The sequence below is a fragment of the Lithobates pipiens genome, unplaced genomic scaffold, assembly GCF_037356315.1.
Source record: "Lithobates pipiens isolate NorthernLeopardFrog02 unplaced genomic scaffold, aLitPip1_a1.2 Scaffold_22, whole genome shotgun sequence".
Classification (NCBI taxonomy): domain Eukaryota; kingdom Metazoa; phylum Chordata; class Amphibia; order Anura; family Ranidae; genus Lithobates; species Lithobates pipiens.
In genome coordinates, this window is record NW_027507784.1 from 58933889 (window position 1) to 58961176 (window position 27288).

At 46.8% G+C, this 27288-nt stretch overlaps 1 long non-coding RNA gene across 1 annotated transcript in view; it reads left to right on the forward strand.

Annotated features, from left to right (window-relative positions):
* The first annotated feature begins 1642 nt into the window (after nucleotides 1-1642).
* Nucleotides 1643-27288, forward strand: part of LOC143925402 (uncharacterized) — a 118674-nt gene continuing 93028 nt past the window's right edge. The window contains exon 1 of the long non-coding RNA XR_013261967.1: nucleotides 1643-1793. This is a non-coding gene — a long non-coding RNA (uncharacterized LOC143925402). The remainder of the gene's footprint in view (nucleotides 1794-27288) is intronic.

A 27288-nucleotide genomic window follows, 5' to 3' on the forward strand; every position in this document is an offset into this window, starting at 1 on the left:
CGCCCGTGTGTACGCGGCATAAGAAAAAGAAACAAAACTCGTCTCCTGCTCTTATACCTGTGCCACTATCCATGTTGCCTGCTGATCCTGTTCTCACCGATCCAGTGCCTGATGCGATCCAGTCCTCCTCCATGCAGATGACTGCTGCTGATGCGATCCAGTCCTTCTCCATGCAGACGGCTGATGCGATCCTGTCCTCCTTCATGCAGACTGCTGATGCGATCCAGTCCTCCTCCATGCAGACTGCTGATGCGATCCAGTCCTCCATGCAGATGACTGCTGCTGATGCGATCCAGTCCTCCTCCATGCAGATGACTGCTGCTGATGTGATCCAGTCCTCCTCCATGCAGATGACTGCTGCTGATGTGATCCAGTCCTCCTCCATGTTGCCGCATGCTGCTGATGTCCATGCCTCCTCCATGTTGCTGCCTGCCCATGGGGTCCATGCCTCCTCCATGTTGCCACCTGCCGATGGGGTCCATGCCTCCTCCATGTTGCCACCTGCCGATGGGGTCAGTCAGTTCTGTAGGTTACGGAGGAACTGTATTGGCATCCGTGATTATGATGTTCAGGCCAACATACTGTCAAAAAAATTTCTGGAAAAGGGACATGAAGACCAACATATCCAGAAAGCAAGGGAACGCTACAGAGAGGGCATTTCCAATTGTAATATAGCTAAATTTGTAAAAGGCCAGAAAAATACCCTCTTTGTCGCCACCTTTAATGATCAACACTGGGCCATAAAAATAGTAGTCCAAAAGCACTGGCCTATCTTAGGGCAGGATAAAATACTTGGTAAAATCCTCCCCAATAAACCCCAGGTGGTCTTCAAGCGTGCGAAAAGTGTGAAAAGTTTGATTGCCCCTAGCCGCCTTAGAGATAAAAAAAGTGTCAAAATGCAAGCTATCCCCCAGTTTTTTTTATATAAAAGGATGCTATAAATGTAAAGGGATTAAATGTAAAGCATGCAAATACATTTCCCATGAACAGAAGTCCTTTAGTAGCAGAGATGGTCGTAATTTTCAAATTAAACAATTTATATGCTGTAGTACATAGTTTGTTATTTACGGTTTAAAGTGTCCATGTGGGTACCTCTATGTAGGTAGAACAGTGCGGGTAATGAGAACCCGCTTTGGTGAGCATCACAGGTATATTGAAAAAAAAGACAGAAAAACATAGTGTCCCCCGACATTTTAAACAAAAACACAATAGTAGTACTGTGGGGCTACAATTATTTGGAATTGAATCAATCCCTATGTCTATTCCAGAAGGTGAACGCTTTGCTAGATTATGTAGGCGTGAATCATTTTGGATTTTTACATTAATAAGTATCACCAGAAGGATTGAATGAGGAGTTAGAAGCAAGACCACTTATATGATTATATATTATAGTTATAATGAAATATAATTTTAGGAGGGTTTTTTTTAATAATTTTTTCTGTGATCACTATGAATTTTATATGTATTTTTTTTGATAAATCGCTTGCAGAGTGTGTTTTTTTTTCTGAAGAAGGAGGCCACGCCTCCGAAACATGTTGTCATCTATGGCATTGGTAGCTTGAAGTGTCAGTCACATTCCGGTGCTCTCTCTCTTCCTAAGACTTTGTGTGACATCACACATGCACCAGCGAGTCCGTGCGAGTGTGTAGAACGGAGAGCGGTGTGGGCGAATAGGAGGCTTAGATGTGCTGCATGTTATCCTACACCACAAGCCCAAGTGAGCCAACCATTCGGTACGGAGCAGGAGAGGAGGCTGTTGTGGAACTGTACATGCTATGAAACACTGGATGTCAGTGAGTGCAAACTTCATATGTTACTATTTTATCTTTTAATAAACAATAATACACTAGGGTAGGCGTGCGCTTTCTTTTGCTTTATATACTGCCAGATCATGCATGCAGAGGTCCTTAAGTGCCTAAGGTTGCTGCACCCTAAACCAGTGTCGGTGCTCTTTGGGTTGAATGATGCCCACAATCCAACTTATTTTCTGTGAGCCTCAGCCACCGCAGACACCCTCCGGGGCTCGTCATCTCACCAGCTCACAGTAGTTCAGGACTAGGGATGAGCCGAACACCCCCCGGTTCGGTTCGCACCAGAACTTGCGAACGACCCCCGCGTTCGGTACGAACGTTAGAACCCCATTGAAGTCTATGGGACTCAAACGTTCGAATTGGAAAGTGCTCATTTTAACGGCTAATATGCAAGATAGTGTCCTAAAAAGGGTTTGGCGACCTGCCTCCTGCCTCAGGGGACATGGGTCACTGCAAAAAAAAGTTTTAAAAACTACCGTTTTGGTGGGAGTACTGATTTTAATGACGATTAAAGTGAAAAAAAAAAGTGAAATATTCCTTTAAATATGGTGCCTGGTGGGTGTCTGTAGTATGCCTGTGAAGTGCCACGTGTTTCCCGTGTTTAGAACAGTCCCTGCACAAAATGACATTAAGCGGAAATAACACCATTTAAAACTGCTTGCGGTTTTAATGTTATATCTGGTTCCTGCAATATGGTTGAAAATCATTCAGAAAAATGGCATGGGTAGCCCTCCCTGCCCATTACCAGCCTATTTGGGTCTTGTACGCATATTAAGGGGAACCCTGTACCCATATTAAAAAAAGGAAATGCGTGTGGCCCCCAGGCCCTATATACTCAGAACAGCAGTATACAGGCGGTGCAAACAAGACTGGGACTGTGTAGGTTTGTTGTGTTAAGTTGAATCTGTTTGTAATTTTCAACTGGTACATTTTTAAAGTGTAGCTCCAGTCAAAAAAAATATTTTTAAGCTTTTTGGAAAACATAGGGAAGGGTTATCACCCCTGTATAATTTGTTTTGTCGTCCATCTTTTTTCATCTCACTTGCTGTTGTCTCCTTCCGTTTGCAAGTAGGAGATGTTTGTAAGTTGGATGTTTGAAAGTAGGGGCCTGCCCTATATGCTCTGCAGAAATGGCGGAACAAGGTGTTGGTTTTGCAACAACATTGTAAGCCCTCAAAGTGACTCTTGGTGGGCGCTGGAGCGCCCTGCTGTGAACGATTATATCAAGAATTGTAATTACATGCCATTGTTGAACAGTGGTAGAAAAATTGACCTTTGGTGGTTGTGGTGCTGGTGCCACAACACTATAAGTCCTCACAGTTACTCTGGGTGGGCACAGGAAGGGGCCCTCCTGTGAAATATTATATCAAGAATTGTAATTACATGTCCCTGTTAAACAGGGGCAGAAAAATTGGGCCTTAGGCACTGGTGCCATCACACTGCAACCTCTGCCATACACTATAGTTTTATTGCAGGAATTAGCCCTGCTGCAAAGCATTGCATCAAAAATTGTACTTAAACGCCCCTGTTAAACAGGGGCAGAAAAATTGGGCCTTAGGCACTGGTGCCATCACACTGCAACCTCTGCCATATACTCTAGTTTTATTGCAGGAATTAGCCCTGCTGCAAAGCATTGCATCAAAAATTGTACTTAAACGCCCCTGTTAAACAGGGGCAGAAAAATTGGGCCTTAGGCACTGGTGCCATCACACTGCAACCTCTGCCATATACTCTAGTTTTTTTGCAGGAATTAGCCCTGCTGCAAAGCATTGCATCAAAAATTTTACTTAAACGCCCCTGTTAAACAGGGGCAGAAAAATTGGGCCTTAGGCACTGGTGCCATCACACTGCAACCTCTGCCATACACTCTAGTTTTATTGCAGGAATTAGCCCTGCTGCAAAGCATTGCATCAAAAATTGTACTTAAACGCCTCTGTTAAACAGGGGCAGAAAAATTGGGCCTTAGGCACTGGTGCCATCACACTGCAACCTCTGCCATACACTCTAGTTTTATTGCAGGAATTAGCCCTGCTGCAAAGCATTGCATCAAAAATTGTACTTAAACGCCCCTGTTAAACAGGGGCAGAAAAATTGGGCCTTAGGCACTGGTGCCATCACACTGCAACCTCTGCCATACACTCTAGTTTTTTTGCAGGAATTAGCCCTGCTGCAAAGCATTGCATCAAAAATTTTACTTAAACGCCCCTGTTAAACAGGGGCAGAAAAATTGGGCCTTAGGCACTGGTGCCATCACACTGCAACCTCTGCCATACACTCTAGTTTTATTGCAGGAATTAGCCCTGCTGCAAAGCATTGCATCAAAAATTGTACTTAAACGCCCCTGTTAAACAGGGGCAGAAAAATTGGGCCTTAGGCACTGGTGCCATCACACTGCAACCTCTGCCATACACTCTAGTTTTTTTGCAGGAATTAGCCCTGCTGCAAAGCATTGCATCAAAAATTTTACTTAAACGCCCCTGTTAAACAGGGGCAGAAAAATTGGGCCTTAAGCACTGGTGCCATCACACTGCAACCTCTGCCATACACTCTAGTTTTATTGCAGGAATTAGCCCTGCTGCAAAGCATTGCATCAAAAATTGTACTTAAACGCCCCTGTTAAACAGGGGCAGAAAAATTGGGCCTTAGGCACTGGTGCCATCACACTGCAACCTCTGCCATACACTCTAGTTTTATTGCAGGAATTAGCCCTGCTGCAAAGCATTGCATCAAAAATTGTACTTAAACGCCCCTTTTAAACAGGGGCAGAAAAATTGGGCCTTAGGCACTGGTGCCATCACACTGCAACCTCTGCCATACACTCTAGTTTTTTTGCAGGAATTAGCCCTGCTGCAAAGCATTGCATCAAAAATTTTACTTAAACGCCCCTGTTAAACAGGGGCAGAAAAATTGGGCCTTAGGCACTGGTGCCATCACACTGCAACCTCTGCCATACACTCTAGTTTTTTTGCAGGAATTAGCCCTGCTGCAAAGCATTGCATCAAAAATTGTACTTAAACGCCCCTGTTAAACAGGGGCAGAAAAATTGGGCCTTAGGCACTGGTGCCATCACACTGCAACCTCTGCCATACACTCTAGTTTTTTTGCAGGAATTAGCCCTGCTGCAAAGCATTGCATCAAAAATTGTACTTAAACGCCCCTGTTAAACAGGGGCAGAAAAATTGGGCTGCTGGCATCACCCAGAACCAAAAATGTTCTTCCAACATATCAGCGGAGGAGGAAGAGGATAGACAATCAACATAACAGGACAGTCACTCAGCATCAGCATAGGCAGTCTTGAAGGGATGTGGTATTTCAAAAAAAATTATTCGGTTACATCAGCTTCAGGTGCTTGGTAGCTGTGGGTGATCCAAGACTGATTCATCTTGATGAAGGTCAGTCGATCAACTGATTCGGTGGACAGGCGCACCCTGTGATCGGTAACGAAGCCACCAGCAGCACTGAAGGTGCGTTCCGAAAGAACGCTGGATGCAGGACAGGCCAGTAGCTCAATTGCATACTGTGCAAGCTCTGGCCAGTGATCCATCCTCAAGACCCAGTAAGCCAGAGGATTTTCAGTGGGAAAGGTGTCCAAGTCTGACCTTGCCCCTAGGTATTCCTGCACCATGTAAATTAGACGCTGGCGATGGGTGCTGGAACCAATCATACCTTGGGGCTGCGGACTAAAAAATTGTCTGAAAGCATCAGTCAGACGGCCACCTTCTCCACCGCTCCTTCTGACTGATGCCTCAGCAACACGTTGTCCAGGACCAGGAGTTTGTGACCTCCCAGTCTCTGGGAACGCGTTGCACAGAGCTTTTTGCAAGGCCTTCCGGAGATGTCTCATCCTCTGCTCCCTCTGCGATGGCAAGATAAGATCGGCAACCTTACCCTTGTACCGTGGATCAAGGAGAGTGGCCAGCCAGTAATGGTCCCTCTCCTTGATCTGAAGAATACGAGGATCCTTCCGCAGGCTTTGCAGGATCAGGGAGGCCATGCAGCGTAGGTTATCTGAGGCATTCGGTCCGGAGTCCTCTGGGTCACTAAGGACAACATGATCCGCAGCTACCTCCTCCCAGCCACGTACAAGTCCACGTGTTTCTTGGGACTGTAAATCATCCCTATAAGACTGCTGCTGCTGATGCTGAGTGCCAGCCTCCACCTCCATGCTGACACAATCATCCTCCTCCTCCTCTTCCTCCTCCTCACCCTCTTCCTGTGTGATGGGTGGCACAGCAGGAACACTGTCTGGATAAAGGGGGCCTTGAGAGGCAAGGAAGTCCTCCTCTTCCTGCCTCTGTTCTGCCTCAAGTGCCCTGTCCATTATTCCACGCAGCGTATGCTCCAAGAGGTGGACAAGAGGTATAGTGTCACTGATGCATGCACTGTCACTGCTCACCATCCTTGTGGCCTCCTCAAACGGTGACAGGACAGTGCATGCATCCCTGATCATGCCCCACTGGCGTGGTGAGAAAAAACCAAGCTCTCCTGACCCTGTCCTGGTGCCGTAGTCGCACAGGTACTCATTGATGGCCCTCTGCTGCGTGTGCAGCCGCTGCAGCATGGCCAATGTTGAGTTCCATCTGGTGGGCATGTCACATATAAAGCGGTTCTTGGGCAGGTTCAACTCCTTTTGGAGCTCAGCCAGCCGAGCACAGGCATTAAATGATCGGCGGAAATGCACACAGACTCTCCTGGCCTGTTTCAGGACATCCTGTAAGCCGGGGTACCTGCCCAAGAACCGCTGCACCACCAGGTTAAGGACGTGAGCTACACAGGGCACATGGGTCAGTTGTCCCTGTCGGAGGGCGGAGAGGAGGTTGGTGCCATTGTCGCAAACCACCATTCCTGGCTTAAGCTGGCGTGGCGTCAACCACCTCTCGGCCTGCCCCTGCAGAGCTGACAAAACATCCGCCCCAGTGTGGCTCCTGTCCCCCAAACAAACCAGCGCAAGCACGGCATGGCATCGTTTTGCCTGCGTACTTGCGTAGCCCCTGCAACGCCTACAGAGCACCGCTGGTTCTGAGGACAGAGCACTGGAAGAGGCCATGGAGGAAGAAGAAGAGGAGGGGGGTGGAGGAGAGAGGTGTGTCACAACCAATAGTAGCATTTTGGAGGCGTGGTGGCGGAACAACCTCCAATACTACTGCACCTTGTCCTGCATCCTTCCCAGCAGCCAGAAGAGTGACCCAATGGGCCGTGAAAGACAGGTAACGTCCCTGTCCATGCCTGCTGGACCATGAGTCAGCGGTAATATGCACCTTACTGCTGACCGCCCTGTCCAGCGAGGCAAGGACATTGCCTTCCACATGCCGATAGAGAGCCGGAATTGCCTTCCGTGAGAAAAAGTGGCGTTTGGGGACCTGCCACTGAGGAACCGCACATTGTACAAACTCACGGAAGGGGGCCGAGTCTACCAACTGAAAAGGCAGCAGTTGAAGTGCTAGCAATTTAGCCAAGCTAGCATTCAACCGCTGGGCATGTGGATGGCTGGGAGTAAATTTCTTCCACCTAATTCTACACCTTCATTCCTCTCAGAGCAGGTTTCAGAGAGGACTGAAGGTCTAGTGGGGTTGGAGATGCCAGCTGATGAGGAGCAAGGAGAGGTCCGCTTTGTTCTTTGGTGTGGGTCTTTGAGGTATGCTTGCCAACGAGCTGCATGGCAGGTCAACATATGTCTGGTCAAGCATGTGGTGCCCAAGCGGCTGATGTTTTGGCCACGTGAGATACGCTTGAGACATATGTTGCAAATAGCAGCGGTGCGATCTGATGCACTCGTCTCAAAAAAGGCCCACACCAAAGAACTTTTAGAATAACGCGCAGAGGAAGCGCTCTGCGCAGAGGAAGCGTTCTGCGCAGGCGGAGCTCTGCGGTGTGATTCAGTCGGTGTGCTGCCCCTAAGCTGGCCCCCGGAGGGCATCCTGCCTCATTGGACATGTGCCTCCTCCTCCTCCTCCTCCTCCTCCCTCCTTCCAGGCACCCACGTGGAGTCAGTGCCCTCATCATCCCCTCCCTCTTCATCGCTGTAGCAAACCTGGCAGTATGCTGCAGCTTGTGGAACATGACTGCCAGATTGCTGTCCTTCTTGAGCATCCCCTCTCTCTGTGCTCACGCTACTGCCTTCCTCTAGCTGAGTGTCATCATCAGAGCCCACCAAACACTGGGCATCCTCCTGGAGCATGTACCCAACACTGTGCTCAAAGAGTTCAGGAGACTCCTCAGGAGGACGTGGTGGGTCTAGGGAAGGAGTCACTGATGATGACATTGAGAGGAGGGACGACGATGTGTTGGCAGCTGCTTTTCTACTACCCTGAGACTGGGTGAGAGAGGATGAGGAGGATGAAGAGGGCTTGGTCATCCACTCTACCAAGTCGTTGGCATGTTGCGGTTCAACATGTCCAGCTGCAGAAAAGAAGGACAAGCATGTCCCATGGCCACGTGCTGATGACAATGCACCGCGTCCACGACCAGCACTGTTGTCTCTAGACACAGAGCCTGCTTGCCCTCTTTTATCGGCTCGCGCCTGTCTGCCTCTCCTTGCTGGCCTTCCAGACATGGTAATGGCCTGAAGGGAGTTGGGTAAAACAGTAGTTGGGTAGTTTATATTGTGCTGGAGGCACACAACACCCACTAACTCCTGCAGATGCCTTTTTTTATAGAACAGCAGAGTTAAAGGGGTATATACAGATGTATACTGTGCTGTGCTGGAAGCACACACAACTTCCAATAACTCCAGCAGATGCCAATCGGGCCCAAATAGAGAACAGCTATGTAGGTGGATAATAGCGGTATGTACTGGGTACAGAGCAGGCACACAGCACGCACTATCTCCTGAGTGACACTACTGACTGCAAGCTCTATTGTTAAAGATGGACCACTAGCTATATAGGTGAGGTGAATATCACGGTGTATACTGCGGTCAGGGTACGCAGACAATAACCAGAAAACAGCAGAGTTAAAGGGGTATATACAGATGTATACTGTGCTGTGCTGGAAGCACACACAACTTCCAATAACTCCAGCAGATGCCAATCGGGCCCAAATAGAGAACAGCTATGTAGGTGGATAATAGCGGTATGTACTGGGTACAGAGCAGGCACACAGCACGCACTATCTCCTGAGTGACACTACTGACTGCAAGCTCTATTGTTAAAGATGGACCACTAGCTATATAGGTGAGGTGAATATCACGGTGTATACTGCGGTCAGGGCACGCAGACAATAACAAGAAAACAGCAGAGTTAAAGGGGTATATACAGATGTATACTGTGCTGTGCTGGAAGCACACACAACTTCCAATAACTCCAGCAAATGACAATCGGGCTCAAATAGAGAACAGCTTTGTAGGTGTATATAGTGGTATGTACTGGGTACAGAGCACGCAGACAGCACGCACTAACACTACTGACTGCAAGCTCTATTATTAAAGCTAGATCACTAGCTATATAGGTGAGGTGAATATAGTGGTGTATACTGCGGTCAGGGCACAGACAGTAACCACTACACAAGAGCAAAATAGTAAATCAGCCAAAAACGATTGGTGTGTAACTGTGTTGAAGGTACACAGAACACCCACTGCTTCAGATGCTAACAAACACTACACGAGGCCGCCTGAAAGGCAGCTTTATATAGTGTGGGGCGTGCACTACACAGTCTGAGCTATGATTGGCCACAGGCAGGATGCCTGTGGCCAACCATTGCTCTCCTCGCTACTGGCGCTGCGATTGGCCAAGCATGCGGGGTCACAGTGCATGCTTGGCCAATCGTGAGACAGCAATGCATTGCGCCATCGCAGTGCATTGTGGGCCACACGAATTTTGCCGCGAACGGCCCAAACGTTCGGAATTCGGCGAACGCACGAACGACCGATGTTCGAGTCGAACATGCGTTCGACTCGAACGCGAAGCTCATCCCTATTCAGGACAGCATAGAACATCATTTGTGAGTATTGCATTGTTCAGAAGTAAGGACTGCCTGCCACCGTCGCTGCCAGGAAAGAGGAAGCATGCAGAAAAAACAGGCAAGCGTATAAGGAAGCAGGAGTAGTGTGTGTGTGTGTGTGTGTGTGTGTAGGGGGGAGGGGGCTGTTAGATGGCCAGTAATCAAGAACCATAAATGCCATATCCATATAATGTCTCACGGTTTTGGTCATGTTCATTTTGTTTTAACTTTTTTTTAAGTTCTTGTGAAGTAGCTATCTATCCCTAGGTCTTCAGACAGCTAGCGTAGGGGCCCAGTCTTTACAGTGGTGCACATGAGTACAATTCCAGTTAAGTCTGCATGCAGTAAATAATGCTGCTAGTTAGGTAGCCAGGCCCTATGTACTGCTATCACCAACAGGTTAATAACAGTAGTGTGCTCTCTCTAGTCCCACAAGCAACAAGGGTCCCGATGTTTAGATGTCAGCCCACTTCTGGATATGCCTGGAATGACTCCAAAAAATATAGATTTCTCTCTCTTTATACCTGGCTGGCATTGGGAATTGTAGTCCAACCATCTGTTAACTGCCATAGTAATGTTTCTTTTTTGAACTTCATCTCCCATGATTCAGTGCTGCAAACTATTAAAGCGGTAGTAAACCCGCAAATTTTTTTTTTTTTTTTTTAAACCTGCAAAGCAAAAGGCATAATGAGCAAGTATGCACCGCATACTAGCTCATTATGAAATACTTACCTTAGAACGAGGCCCAGACATCTGGCCCGATCCACGCAGAGGGAGCTGACATGCTCCCTCGGCGTCTCTTCCGGGTATCGCGGCTCCGGCGCTGTGAGTGGCCGGAGCCGCGATATCGTCACTCCCGCGCATGCGCGCGGGAGATTTCAGTCCGGCCGGACGAGCGCTGCCGGATTTTCACGGCGAGAACCCCCTTGTGCGCATGCGCCGCTGCAGTCAGCGGCGCATACCGAGGGGAATATCTCCTAAACCGTACAGGTTTAGGAGATATTTTTTTTACCTACAGGTAAGCCTTATTATAGGCTTTCCTGTAGGTAAAAGTTAAAAAATTGACCATACAACCACTTTAAGTCTCTTGAGCTCCCTCTGCTTGTCAGCTCCCCCTGGTGGATGGAGGTGAGTTGCTGTTAACCCATTCAGCTCAAGCCTACAGAAGACATAGAAAGCATTGCAGCATAGTGTCCTAAATCTAAAGCAGCTGCCTACATAAAGAATTCAATTTTTATACAATGGTCACAGGAAAATGTGTATTGAATTTAAAAGAGATCTCTACAAAGACATATTCATCTTAAAGTTGTGTTTTGAATGGGTGGAATCATGTTAGTTTTGAATGGGTGGAATATATGGTAGTTCTTGGAAGGGCTGATGTATCAAAGACAACATAAATTAGCAGGTGCAACAATGTTGTGCAGAAATGTAAAAAAAAAAGAAAAGAAAAAAAAAATGTAGAAGAAAATACATATACAGTGCCTTGAAAAAGTATTCATACCCCTTGACATTTTTCACATTTTGTCATGTTACAACCAAAAAAGTAAATGTATTTTATTGGGATTTTAGGTAATAGACTAACACAAAGTGGCACAAAGTGACACATAATTGTGATGTGAAAGGGAAATGATAAATGGTTTTCAATTTTTTTTTTTACAAATAAATGTCTGAAAAGTGTGGCGTGCATTTGTATTCAGCCTCCTTTATTCTGATACCCCTAAGGGCCGGTTCACACAGCGAGGCGATGCGAGGCGACACGGCTCGCCTCGCCTCGCTCCCGCAAGTCGCCCCCGTTCTGTACAATGGAACCGTTCTGAGAGGAGCGACTCGAGTCGCTCCGACTCAGAAAAAAGGTTCCTGTACTACTTCGGGGCGACTTCGGGGGCGACTTGCATTGACTTCTATACAGAAGTCCTCTGCAAGTCGCCGCTGAGGTCCCCGCAGGTCGCGGCGAGGCAAGTCGGAGACGCCTCGCCGCGCCTCGCTGTGTGAACCGGCCCTAACTAAAATCTAGTGGAACCAATTGCCTTCAGACGTCACCTAATTAGTAATTAGAGTCCACCTGTGTTTAAAGTTTAAACAAGATATAAAATCAGTGCACTGCACTCACAAGCTGGGTTTCTAGTGGGCTAGCGTGAGCTTATGTAGATAGGGGATCCAGAGTTTGCAGCACGAACAGCGTGAACACTTTATTTCAGTGCATCTCTAGTTTACTACTTCTTAATAAAAATAGAAATATGCACACTATGCACTTGGCCTGCAGAATTGGGCTGCAAATTGACATTCACTACATAATATTTTTGGTTGACATATCGGAGCGAGCTTAGCTGAGCTCATATATGGTGTGTTTGAATAACCCTGTGTAGATTTTCAGGCCCGTTCTGGCACCATGTTCATATGTTTCTCTTACTCCACCCTTGACCCCTTCTTGTAATTGCTGTTTTCCAGAAACTTGTAATGATTCCATTCTTCTTATACTCTTCCCTGTCTCACATTCCACTGGCTACAGATCTGTTGAACATATGGTCAATTTGCTCAGGTGGTGCCTAGCACTTCAGTTGTAATACATTAAGGATGTTTACTAGTATTTACTACCACTCATTGAGAGGAGGATCTAAATATACTTAAAGTGGTTGTAAACCCTTACAAACCACTTTGACCTAGATTAAGGCTTACCTGTAGATCCAAGAAATATCTCCCAAACCTATACGTTTTAGGAGATATTTGCCTGAAGACAGGCACCGCTGTCTACGGCGCATGCGCCGTAGACAGCGGCGCACTGAGCGTGGCATCGTCAATGGCGAAGATGCCGTGCGTGTCGGCTCCCGTGCGCATGCACTGGAGTGATGTCATCGCGGCTTCGCTGAATGACAGCGGCGGAGCTGCGAGACCCCACCGAGAAGATGGATGCGCCGGACTACAGGTGACTTCGCTGGCTCCTGTGTCAGGTAAGTGACACATAATGGACTACTATGCAATGCATAGTAGTCCATTATGCTTTGCCTTTGCAGGGAATGAAAGAGGAAGTAAACTCATCAGGGTTTACTTCCTCCTTAAAGTGCAACTCCACTTTTGATGAGAAAAAAAGAATTCTCCCCCCCTGGGTGATCTATGTACATTCCAAGGAGTATAACAAACTTTTTTGCAGATTCCTACCTTTTGTTATTCTGAAGAAATCTCTGTGTGTTTGTATCTGCCTCTGTTCTAAGTAGGTCTAATGGGAGTGGTTTCATAATTAACTGTCAGGTGTGGCAGCAGCAGGGCACTATTGAGAAAATCTGCTGGGCCTGTATCCCTTTAGGCTTTGCATAATTCTATAATGTATTAAGACATAAGCAATCCATATGATGTATATACGAGGGCCGTACCAAAAGTAATGCAAAAATTGATGTAAAAGGGGGGGGGGGGCACACTTTTGCAAAGTGTATGGTGATGATCAGAATAAGGAAAGGGATGGTCAGCACTCATGATGTCCAAAAAATCACATTTCTTTATTGAGTAAACATGTACAATGCTGTAAAAACAGTTGGTCCTTAGTCATGTAGTGTGGTGATCGTTTGTCACGTCCTCCCTGTTTTCCCATTAACTCGTTGTGCGCCAAGTGCTGGGTCACATGGAACGCCCACCCAGCATGGATTCTTCTGGACTACTCTAGGAACTTAGTTACAGAGCCACTCTACTACACACATGGTACCTTTGCATTGTGCCTTCTTCATTAATGCCCTGGGACAAGCTTGAGGTTGCTGTGGGGTAATAACCTGAAAGTGGACTTCTACTTTTAGAGATGAATGTACACCATGTACAACTGTTCTCAAGCTCTCACTCTTGGTTCCTCGCGACACTCTTTAAACAAAAAAATAAAGCACCTTCCCCAGTGGGATTGTGAAAAGTGTGGTCCAAATCTACCTTAACCTCCCAACCCCTTAGGACCTACCTGAATGTCCTGGAGTTGAAGTGATTATACTGGAATAAGACCAGGCATCATCCCAGTATCAAAATTTACCATCAGTGATTGGCTTTACTGTAGAAGTGACCCGGGTGGATATAAAGCCCCTCAATCACTACAGGGTAATAAAGGGGGCCCACCTCCTGCTGCCGGCCGCTGACTTCACCAAGCTCTCCTATGTGATAACGGAGTCCGACACTGCCACCGCTTTGCTGTGCTTGTGATCTTAGAAGTGAGGAAGGTACATCCAAAAAATAAAAAATAAAAGTAAAAAAATAAATAAATAAATAAATAAAGGTAAAAATAAATAAAAATAAATAAAGTAACAAAAAAAAAAAAAACTCTGTCCAAAGGTCAGCTTCATGGTTTCTTGCACCGGGGGCCCTGAAGGTTACGCCACTGGATCAGATGTTTTCAGGGCAGAGGAGAGATCTGGGGTCTAATAGGATAATTGCAACAACCACAATTTTATTCACCAGGGTCTCTGCTTTCAAAAAATATATAATGTTTGGGGGTTCTTAGTAATTTTCTAGCAAAAGAAAATGCTGATTTTTACATGTAGGAAGTGTCAGAAGTGGCCTGGGGGTCAAGTGGTTGAACATATTTCCTATGAATTGCTATAGAATACTGCACATTACTGCTGTTTGCCGAATGTTATTAGAAATAAAAAATGACTGCATGCTTTCCAACAAATAGACGCTATACCTGCATGATCTGTGTGCTCTGTACAGAATTCTTACCCCTGACCTTGACTCCTACAAGCTGAGCAAACCTCTGTGTGGTTCTTGTAAAGACAAGGTAAATGTACGTTCTCTGCAGCTCGCTCACTGCCTACAGCTCTTTAGCTATAATTGATTTGAGGCAGGTGTCTTGCTTATGGTTCTTACACCATATGGGATATCATTTATCAGCGGCGTGCAACAAGATTCCCAGCAACCTTATCTAAACAAGCAGTAGGAACTTTGCTCAGCAATTTCTTGGGAATGAATGCATGTTTTGAAAACATAATATGTAATATGATATTCCCAGGAACTTCAGTCGCTCTCACGTGCCCAGCGGATCCAGGGTTGTTCTGCTGAGATCTTCTGATCAGGTGCAGTTGGCTGGATCCTGCGCCTCCATCTCTGTCGTCCTGAGACATCAGAAGTAGACATGTGTTTGTTTCGTTCCAAATTAATATTCGGACAAATTCTTTGCTATTCGGAGATTCGGATATATCCGAATACCCGAATTACAGTATAACAAAGTTTACCGAATGCTTCGAACACCGAATACTTTAGCTTGCAGCGGAGCGGTGCGGGCAGGGCATTCAACCATGCAGGAGAGGCTCAGGCTGCCTATAACACTCCCCAGCTGTCACTCAGGGTTCGATCTCCAATATCTCCCGAGGCATCCGGAGTAAGTGGGCGGAGCTGGGGGTGTGGCCGCCTCATCCACTCCTCCCACAGACCCGTTCACGCTGAGCCCACAGGTGAAGGAGATAGAGGCGAGGACACAGCAGCACCTCCCATCCGCCTGGGTCTTCATCTGCAAGCATGAGCACACTGTCACTACATAGAGTCCAAACCTGCCTTGTACCACCCCTAACCTGCCTTGTACCATCCCTAACCTGCCTTGTACCACCCCCAACCTGTCCTGTACCACCCCCAACCTGCCCTGTGCCACTCCTACCTGCCCTGTGCCACCCCAACCTGTACTGTACTACCTCCAACCTGGCCTGTAACACCCCAAACTGCCACTATACCACTCTATAAAACCCTAACCTGCCCTATACCACCCCAACCTTCCATTATACCACTCTATACTACCCTAACCTGCCCTATACCATCCCAACCTGCCACTATACCACCCCAACCTACCCTAACCTGTCACTATACCACCCTATACTATCATTTACAGGGGCCAGTATGGAGTGTGTCCTGTGACCATGCGCTGCCTGCAGGGTGCTGGGCAGCTTAGACAGGGGGGGGGGTGACACCATGTTTTACCACGCCAGGTGACACCAACCCTAGTGACGCCACTGAGAAGGGGCATAAGGTCTGCTAGGCTACGAGGACTCTAGCTAGTGGAACATCATAGCTCCATCTAGTAATGGGCCAGCGACACTAAATTAATAAGAATTACCATACCATATAGCATGTGGCCATGCCTTAGTGGTCTGCTGTAAATGGATTAGAGGAAACAAACATACCTTAAAAAAAGTGTGCCACACATATGTCAGTGTGTCCAAAGGCATCTGCCAAAGTAAACTGAGGGGCCAGCATATGAGTGATTGTAAGGCCGATGGCGGCCAATCACGATGTTGATTGTGATGGCCAACAGCTGGCTCCATAAGGAGGAGGAACAAACCGGCATGTGTGCTGAGACAGATTCTCCCAGAATCCCCCTGGCGAAGCGGCGCACAGCACGGCCCTGCCCTGGTTAGGGGCCGGGACCACTAAATGCGCCATCAAGCCGCCGATGTGCAAATGGCGCCGCCTGCGCCTCAGGAAGAAATGTAAATTCTAAATTTCTTGGGAGAAGGCTCTCAAGCAATGTTCTACAGCCTTAATGTTACTTTTAATTATTGAATATAGGAAAAAGAATTGGGGATATTGATATTAAGATTGACAATCTCAACATTCAATTAATGAAGTTCAAAACACATACTTTATACTTCCCTATGGAAAAAAAACTTAAAGAGCACTTATAAAAATGTAATAAAGACATTGTTGTCAAGAAGGATAAAAAGTTCTATCGCAACAAGAAAGCCTTTAGAGAGGAGCGAGCATACAAGTAGGACACTAATCCAACAGGGACGAGAAAAAAGCAGACCTTCTAATCTAGCACAAATCGTCACTCCCTTTAAACACTTTCCCACAGGGGGCAATGCTCACTCACATACCCCCTCACAATCACATGGATCATGCATGGACCCAAAAACACCACAAACAAACCAAGAAACTCTGTCCCAAATCCCAACGGTTCCTCAAACCCCAGTCTCATTAAATATTATTAATTTGACCTCTCATTCTCTTACACCAGTAGAATTAAAGTGGAAGTAAACCCTGATGGGTTTACTTCCTCTTTGTCTCCCTGCAAAGGTAAAGCATAATGGGCTACTATGCATCGCATAGTAGCCCATTATGTGTCACTTACCTGACACAGGAGCCAGCGATGTCACCGATGTCCCCTGTAGCACAAAGCGTCCATCTTCTTTCGGGTATCGCTGCTCTGGCGCTGTGATTGGCCGGAACAGTGATGACATCACTCCCGCGCATGCGCACAGGAGCCGCCACTAACGGCATATCGCCATTAGCAGCAGCATGCTCAGTGCGCCTGCACGCCGCTGTCTATGGCGCATGCGCCATAGACAGCAGTGCCTGTCTTTTCGGAAATATTTCCTAAACCGCGTAGGTTTAAAGCGCTGCACAAACTGTTGGCGCTATATAAATCCTGAATAATAATAATAATAATAATAATAATATTCCATGGACCTACAGGTAAGCCTTAATCTAAGGTTACCTGTAGGTTAAAGTGGTCTGTAAGGGTTTATAACCACTTTAAGTACTTTGGAAAAGGGGTTAACATTCTGTCCCACGTCTCAAATTAATAAATTTGAAGCAATTAGGGATATTCACCTTTTCATACGCAATCTGTTGGTAAAAAGTTTGCGCACCACAAAACAGACTGGTAGTGATCAAACCTATAACAAGAACTTGAGGCAATCAATCAACTCACAGCCCTGTTGGAAGAAAATTACTCTGATGACTCAGCAGAACCTATCAATCTTGAAACAATTCTTGATAAGGTTGAAGGTGCGATTTCCTCTTCTTCCCCTATGTCTTCTTCCTTTACCAGTTTAAAGAAAAAGTTGGTATCCAGCCCCTAGCTCCAACCCTAGTGATGCAGCTTTTCTCAAAGCTGTCTCCAAAGACGTCCAAGAGATTAAGGTTGGCCCACTCGGCTAGCAACCTAACCAAAGCTGAATCTCAAGCCCTTAAAAATTTAATGTCGAACTCCGAGATCACAATTAAACCGGCTGACGGGGCGGCATTATTGTCATCCATGACAACATGGATTATATCCAAATGTGCACAGACATCCTGGATAGGGATGAGCTTCGTGTTCGAGTCGAACGTACGTTCGACTCGAACATTGGCTGTTCGGGCGTTCGGCGAATTCCGAACGTTTGGGCCGTTCGCGTCAAAATTCGAGTGACGCGCGCGCGGACCACAATGCACTGCGGTGGCGCAGTGCATTGCTGCCCCATGATTGGCCAAGCATGCACTGTGACCCCGCATGCTTGGCCAATCGCAGCGCCGGCAGCGAGGAGAGCCATGATTGGCCACAGGCATCCTGCCTGTGGCCAATCATAGCTCAGGCTGTGTAGTGCACGCCCCACACTATATAAGGCCGCCTTTGAGGCAGCTTCGTGTAGTGTGTTACTTAGCATCTGAAGCAGTGGGTGTTCTGTGTACCTTCAACACAGTACACACCAATCGTTTTTGGCTGATTTCCTATCTTGCTGCTGTGTAGTGGTTGTTGTCTGTGCCCTGACTGCAGTATACACCACTATATTCACCTCACCTATTTAGCTAGTGATCTAGCTTTAACCACTTAACAACTGCCCATTGCCGATTAACGGCTTCAGGGGGGTTGTTTAACTCTGAGAGGCCGTTAATTAACGGCCTCCCAGAATTCTGCTCTCGCGTGCCCCGAGGTGTGCGCACTCGAGAGCATCCGTGACCGCCGGGTCGCATCACGGATCACGGTAAACGGCCGCTCATAGCGACCGTTTACCACGTGATTGCTCCGTCAAATGACGGAGTGATCACTTGGAAACAAACCGGCGTCATGTTATGACGCCTGTTCCTCCCTCCCCTCTCTGTACCGATCGGTACAGCGGAGGGAAAAGAGATCGGTGTCAGCAGCGATGTGGGCTGCATCTGCAGTGCCCACATCGCTGCTCACCGAATTTAACCCCTCAATTCCCTGCCAATACTCTGCAATACCAGTGCATACTCTGCAGTACCCCCCATTACTCTGCAGTAACCCCCATTACTCTGCAGTACCCCCCAATACTCTGCAGTACCCGCCATTACTCTGCAGTACCCCCAATACTCTGCAGTACCCCCCAATACTCTGCAGTACCCGCCATTACTCTGCAGTACCCCCAATACTCTGCAGTACCCCCCAATACTCTGCAGTACCCGCCATTACTCTGCAGTAACCCCCATTAACCTGCAGTACCCCCCAATACTCTGCAGTACCCGCCATTACTCTGCAGTACCCGCCATTACTCTGCAGTACCCCCAATACTCTGCAGTACCCTGCCATTACTCTGAAGTACCCCCCATTACTCTGCAGTAACCCCCATTACTCTGCAGTACCCCCCAATACTCTGCAGTACCCCCAATACTCTGCAGTACCCTGCCATTACTCTGTAGTACCCCCCAATACTCTGCAGTACCCTGCTATTACTCTGTAGTACCCCGCCAATACCCCGCCAATACTCTGTAATACCCTGCCATAAATTGCCATACCCAGCCATACTCAGAGATACCCAGCCATACTCGGTGATACCCTGAAATACCCAGCCATAGATGCCCCCCACCCCTCACCGCCCTCCGGTGCTTCTACCAACTCGCCAGTACGATCAAAGCCAGAATCTTTTTTTTATTTTTTATTTCAGGCTTCCCAGCCTAGAGGTGAGATGTGGGGTCATATTGACCCCCCAGATTTCACTGTAAAGAGGACCTGTCACCCCATATTCCTATTACAAGGGATGTTTACATTTCTTGTAATAGGAATAAAAGTGATCAAAAATATATTTTTGGGGAAAAAAATGTCAAACTAACATAAATAAAGTAAAATGAACAATAAAAAAATAAAATAAAAATTAAAGCGCCCATGTCCCCATGTGCTCGCATGTGCCACACATGTGAGGTATCGCCGAGAATGTTAGAGCGAGAGCAATAATTCTAGTCCTAGACCTCCTCTGCAACTCAAAACATGTAACCAGTAAAAAAAAAATTAAAGCGTCGCCTATGGGGATTTTTTAAGTAGCGACGTTTGGCGCCATTCCACGGGCATGTGCAATTTTGAAGAGTGACATGTTTGATATCTATTTACTCAGCATAACTTCATCTTTCACTTTATGCAAACATTGGGCTAACAAGTGGTTAATAATAGAGCTTGCAGTCAGTAGTGTTAGGAGATAGTGTGTGCTGTCTGCGTGCTCTGTACCCAGTACATACCGCTATAATATAGGGCAGGCCCCTACTTTCAAACATCCAACTTACAAACATCTCCTACTTGCAAACGCAAGGAGACAGCAGCAAGTGAGATGAAAAAAGATGGACGACAAAACAAATTATACAGGGGTGATAACCCTTCCCTATGTTTTCCAAAAAGCTTAAAGATAGTTTTTTTGACTGGAGCTACACTTTAAAAATGTACCGGTTGAAAATGACAAACAGATTCAACTTAACACAACAAACCTACACAGTCCCTGTCTTGTTTGCACCGCCTGTATACTGCTGTTCTGAGTATATAGGGCCTGGGGGCCACACGCATTTCCTTTTTTTAATATGGGTACGGGGTTCCCCTTAATATGCGTACAAGACCCAAATAGGCTGGTAATGGGCAGGGAGGGCTACCCATGCCATGTTTCTCAATGATTTTCAACCATATTGCAGGAACCAGATATAACATTAAAACCGCAAGCAGTTTTAAATGGTGTTATTTCCGTTTAATGTCATTTTGTGCAGGGACTGTTCTAAACACGGGAAACACGTGGCACTTCACAGGCATACTACAGACACCCCCCAGGCACCATATTTAAAGGAATATTTCACTTTCTTTTTTTCACTTTAATCGTCATTAAAATCAGTGCTCCCGCCAAAACGGCAGTTTTTAAAACTTTTTTTTGCAGTGACCCATGTCCCCTGAGGCAGGAGGCAGGTCCCCAAACCCTTTTTAGGACACTATCTTGCATATTAGCCGTTAAAATTAGCACTTTCCAATTCGAACGTTCGAGTCCCATAGACTTCAATGGGGTTCTAACGTTCGTACCGAACGCGGGGGTCGTTCGCAAGTTCTGATGCGAACCGAACCGGGGGGTGTTCGGTTCATCCCTAATCCTGGATAACCAGGATTGGTATTTACCAATCTCTAGATCTCTAATTGTGGGCTTAGCAGACGAGGCCTACTTCTGTGGCATTTTGGATAAAAACACATGGGAATATGTCAGGACTAAACATCCTAAAGTGGCTACTTTCTACGCCCACTCTAAAGTACACAAATATCCGACCAAACTTCTGGGAGAGGTAACCTTACTGACAATCTCAGTAAGTTTGTCAGGATACAATTCACTTTCTCCAAATACTGGATGGTCTCCACGTCCATGGCCATACCATTTTGGTCGCCATCAACATTGAGGCCCTCTATAGTTCGATACCCCATGCAAAGGGTGAGGGATATACTTTACTGACAGAGTCACTTTGAGCCCTCAAGGGTTCAGTTCATCTTGTTGGCCTTGGATTTTATTCTTGGACAAAATTTTTTTTTCCTTTCTCGATTCCCACTACCTCCAGGTGCAGGGCCTAACTATGGGCAGGTCATGTGCCCCATCCTGTGCCAATCTGTACCTGGGGAGTGGGAACGGTGTCTATTTTGAAATGGAAGCAGCGGTATCCATTTATGGATGACATTGCTTCGATGTATACTGACCATGCTATTGCATGGTACAGGTATCGATGACATCTTTGTCATCTGGGACAGCTCAGTGACTCTTTTGGACCAATTTCTGACCTATATCAATTCTAATAATTAATTTAATCTAAAGTTCACTGTTAACCACTTGACCACTGGGCACTTAAACCCCCTTCCTAACCAGACCAATTTTCAGCTTTTGATGCTCTCACATTTTGAATGACAATTACTGTCGGGTCACCTAGGGCCCAGGTGACAGATGCACACCGTAGGATTTAGGGGTGCACCGCAAGGTTGTTGACCCTACGGCTGACTGCTGCAGACAGGGGACAGATCCCACTGGGGATAGAGCGTAAGATTCCCTGAGGCGCGGAGTCTAAGAGCCAGCAGGTGTTCACCAGAGCCTCAAGTGGTGAGGATGGACTTGGCTGCAACTGGCTCCAGGTCGCGACCCCCAGGGTCCCCCAGCTCACACCCACAGTAGGCAACAGGAGGATAGGGATGGTGAGGGACAAAGCCAAGGTCGGGGCCACAAGCAGACAAGAATAGTCGGGTACACGCCAAAAGGTCAGGATCACAGGCAAACAGGGATAGTCAGACATGCCAAAGTCGGTAACGGAAACCAGTAGCAGAGCACACGGCAGGAACCAGGAAGCTAACACACAAAGAATACACAATGATTGATCAGCACTGAGGCCTGCAGTGCACAGGTTAATATAGGGCTCCCTGATAGGGCCTGGGGTGGAGCCATGCTTAGAGGAGAGGTTATAAAAACCACCAGGTGGAAGTGGCTGGCTTCTTAGTCTGAAGACATGAGGGAAGGTAAGCAAACACAGGAAGATCACTGCATAACCATGACAATACCCTCCCTCTTATGAGGCCTCCCCCTTCCCTGCCTAGGTCCAGGCTTAAAGGGAAACTCCAGATGGAACCTCCTTAACAGACAGGGAGCAAAGACCTCAGATGCAGTGATCCAAGACCTCTCCTCAGGACCCAACCCTTTCCAAAGTACGAGGTATGGAAGAATGCCTTTACGGAGCCGGGAATCCAAAACTTGACTAACCTCGTATTTTAGATTATCCTCAGAGACCGAAACAGAGGTAGGGAGAGGACGAGAGGACTTGAGGACTAAAGGCTTTTTAGGAATGGGTAGGGGCATGAGAAGATCAGGAGTCTAAGCAGGGTCCCCCAGACCCTTAAAGATGAGTTGGGCATCCATAACCGGACCACCAGACTGGGCAGAGGTCAGTGGATCCCTGAGGTCAGGTTGGTTAGAAAGTGACATGTCACAAGAGTCAAGCTGGGTAGCTGAAACAGAAACAGAATGCAGAGAACCCTGAGAAAAAGATTGAAAACCCCTCCGGGCCGAATGAGGTATTCTATTCAAAGGATGGATTGAGCCTCTTAAATGGGTTTGAACGGACATAGTAGCAGTAGGGTGAGGCTGGATCACAGAAGGTCCTGAACAAGAAGCAGGAAGCTCATTGGGCATGGGCTGAACTGGCATAAGTGGTGCAGGGGCCGACTGAATAGTATAATCAGATGTAGCGACCATCTTAATCGCATCACAAGGCATAGCGACTCTGGAACTTGCAGACAAGTTAGCCTGGCTGTGCGTCCAAGGGAGATTAGGGACAGGCAAAGGTAAATGGTTATGCGAACTGGAGTGAATGATCGACTCAGGTTCATAGGTGGGCTCCTCATCCAGAGTACCACATGACCCAGAGAGTGCACCAGTCCGACTATTGCAGGACGCATCCCAGAGATTGCTATATACAGCGGGAAGAGCAGAAGATACTGGGATGGTGGAAACAGGAAGTCTCTCCTTTGGGGTACCCTTGAGTAGGCAGGAAGAGGAACAGGAGGAACCCCAAGCCAGGATCTGTCCAGCAGACCAGTCAACGTGTGGAGAATGGAGCCGAAACCAAGGAAGACCTAATATGATAGGAGATGAAGTCTTAGGTAAGACAAGGAAGGATATCCACTCCTGGTGGAGTGTCCCTACTGACATCTTAACAGGAATAGTCTGGAAGTGGATAGGGCCCTCTGGGAGAACCGTGCCATCAATCGCCAAGACCACCAATGGTGTTGTAAGGGGCAAAAGGGTAAGTCTCATGGAGGATGCAGTTTCCCAATCCATGAAATTGGCAGCGGCTCCGGAATCCAGATGTGCTGAGACCAAACGAGAGGAAGCACCGACATGAAGCAACACAGAAAGGAGAAGACGAGAAGGTGAAGGTGATATTTCATGGTCTAATACTCCACCTTCCAGATGTATTAGCCCTGAGCGTTTTTCCAGACGAAGAGAACAAGTGTCACGAAAATTACCTTTGGCCCCACAATAGAGGCATAGGCCCAGAGTTCTGCGCCTAGCGCGTTCTTCGGGAGATAACTTAGTCCAGCCCAACTGCATAGGTTCCTCGGTAGGCAGGGGGTGCTCCTCGGATCGAGGAGAAGGGACTGGGGACTCAGGCTGCCTAAAGAACGGGGAGTGCTGGCGTCTTTTTTCCAGGGCCCTCTCCTGAAAGCGAATATCGATCTGGTTACACAAGGTGATGACACTGTCCAGATCAGCAGGAAGGGATCTTCCTGCTAATTCATCCTTCACTCTATCAGAGAGGCCATGTAAAAAGGTTGCAACTAGGGCCTCATTATTCCAGCTCAATTCAGCTGAGAGGATACGGAACTGAAGAGCATACTGTCCCACAGAAGCGGACTCTTGACGGAGACGTAAAAGAGCGCTAGCCGCTGAGGAGACACGACCCGGCTCCTCGAAGATATTCCAAAAAAGTTTCAAGAAATCAGACAGGCTAGAAACCACTGGATCATTCAGTTCCCACAGAGGGGCGGCCCAGGCTAACGCCTCGCCGGACAGGAGGGATATGATATATGCAACTTTTGCCCGATCGGACAGGAAGTTTTGGGGCAGAAGTTCAAAATGAATTGTGCACTGGCTAAGGAACCCCCTGCAAGCCTTGGAGTCCCCAGAGAAACGGACCGGAGCTGGTAGTTGTAATGAATGTGTGGCTGCGACTGATGCGATAGGTGCAGCAGCAGATAGCGGTTGAGGTTGTTGAACCGGGGTCCTAATGAGGCCTGAACCTGTTCAAAACGGGATGCCAAATCCTGAAGGAATTGCATCACCTGGGTCTGATGCGATTCTTGGGTCTCAAGTCGCCGAACTAAGCTCTGCAATGGATCATCTGCAGGAAGCGGCACGTCAGCCGGGTCCATGGCTGATCAAACTGTCGGGTCACCTAGGGCCCAGGTGACAGATGCACACTGTAGGGTTTAGGGGTGCACCGCAAGGTTGTGGACCCTACGGCTGACTGCTGCAGACGGGGGACAGATCCCACTGGGGATAGAGCGTAAGATTCCCTGGGGCGCGGAGTCTAAGAGCCAGCAGGTGTTCACCAGAGCCTCGAGTGGTGAGGATGGACTTGGCTGCAACTGGCTCCAGGTCACGACCCCCAGAGTCCCCCAGCTCACACCCACAGTAGGCAACAGGAGGATAGGGATGGTGAGGGACAAAGCCAAGGTCGGGGCCACAAGCAGACAAGAATAGTCGGGTACACGCCAAAAGGTCAGGATCACAGGCAAACAGGGATAGTCAGACACGCCAAAGTCGGTAACGGAAACCAGTAGCAGCGCACACGGCAGGAGCCAGGAAGCTAACACACAAAGAATACACAATGGTTGATCAGCACTGAGGCCTGCAGTGCACAGGTTAATATAGGGCTCCCTGATAGGGCCTGGGGTGGAGCCATGCTTAGAGGAGAGGTTATAAAAACCACCAGGTGGAAGTGGCTGGCTTCTTAGTCTGAAGACATGAGGGAAGGTAAGCAAACACAGGAAGATCACTGCATAACCATGACAATTACTCAGTCATACATCACTGTACCCATATAACATTTTTGTCCTTTTTTTCACACAAATAGAGCTTTCTTTTCGTGGTATATAATCACCGTTGGGGTTTTTTTTTTTACGCTATAAAAGAAAAAAAGACGGAAAGTCTGTAAAAAAAAAAAGGCATTTTCTTTGTTTCTGTTATAAAATTTAGCAAATTAGTAATTTTTCTTCATAAATTTTGGCCAAAACTTATACTGCTACATATCTTTGGTAAAAATAAGTAAGAATTGGTGTATATTTTTTGGTCCACAAGCTATACAAAAGTTTGATGAGACCTTCCTGGTTTTGCCAATATCACTTCCAGACCGGAAAAAAGTTGGACTCTTACAGCAATGGATGGACTCCAAACCAACGGAGTCGTTAGCGCTGGCAGACAACCCTCTGCAGGGATCACAGATGCGTACTCCGTTCTCACACGCCACTGAGGGCGTGAGTACATGCAAATCTTCCGAAGATTACCGACACGGGTCGAAGAATTCTGGAACCAGGCGATCGTCCTGCTTTTCCTCTCGGTCGGCACGAAGCAAATAGGCAAGGTGGCCGTAAAATCACTGTGAGTTTCTGGAGTTATACAAAGCTCTCCAATAGGCTATCATATACAAAGGTTTTTCAGTGAACAAACCTGTAGTAAGACATAAAACACTCGGGCCACCCGGCCACGAGTGAAGGGAAGGGGAAAACAAAAGTGGACTCCGATCGTGAATGTACCGTTAAACAATCGACAAATTTATTAGATTAAAAAAAAATATATATATATATACAGAAGACCAGAGGTATGACCCAGAATGGCCAGGTTATAACGAATAAAAAAGAAAAGAAATAAAATATGGTTAAATTAAGAACAAATATACACCCGTGCTGGGGAATATTTTAAACGTGGTGGTATCAGCACAAACAGCCCTCGGTCTGCTGTATATATATATTTAGAAAGGGGGATGATGAGTTTTTTGAAGTTGTAATTTTTTTCCCACAATTCTTTGCAAAATAAATATTTTCTTTCTTTTTTTTTTTTACACAAAATTGTCATATTAGCAGGTTATTTCTCACACACAGCATATGCATACCACAAACTACACCCCAAAATACATTCTGCTATTACTCCCGAGTACGGCGATACCACAAGTGTGAGACTTTTACACAGTGTGGCCACATACAGAGGCCCAACATGCAGGGAGCACCTTCAGGCGTTCTGGAGCACCCAGGCCAATTCTGACTTTTCTCTCCTACATGTAAAAATCATCATTTATTTGCTAGAAATTTACATAGAACCCCAAAACATTATATATGTTTTTTTTTATAAAAGACCCTAGAGAATACAATGGCAGCCATTGCAACTTTTTATCTCACACAATATTTGCGCAGCAATTTTTTGAACACATTTTATCTGGAAACCAAACAGTTTTGTACTTTAAAAAAAATAAAAAAGTTAAAGTTAACCCAATGTTTTTTCCATAATGTGAAAGATGAAGTTACGCTGAGTAAATAGATATCGAACATATCACCCTTCAAAATTGCACATGCTCGTGGAATGGCGGCAAACTTCTCTACTTAAAAATCCCCGTAGGCGATGCTTTACATTTTTTTACTGGTTACATGTTTTGAGTTACAGAGCAGGTCTAGGGCCAATATTATTGCTCTCGCTCTAACGTTTGCAGCGATACTTCACATGTGTGGTTTGAACACCGTTTTCATATGTGGGCGGAACTTACATATGCGTTCGCTTCTGCGAGCACACAAGGACAGGGGCACTTTCAAATTTTAAAAAAACCAACACAGAGGAGGCGGCAGTCAAGCGTTTTTTTAAACATAAACCTAAAGGCATAAAAAAATGCACCAAAAACGCAGCGTTGACGCATTTGGTGTGTTAATGAACTCTCAGTTTTCCTTGCACATCTAAGGGTCCATGCACACTAGACAGCAGGAAAAATACCAGAACTGCTGGCAAAAAAAAGCATAAAAAAACCTCCTATGGAGCATGTTGTACACGCG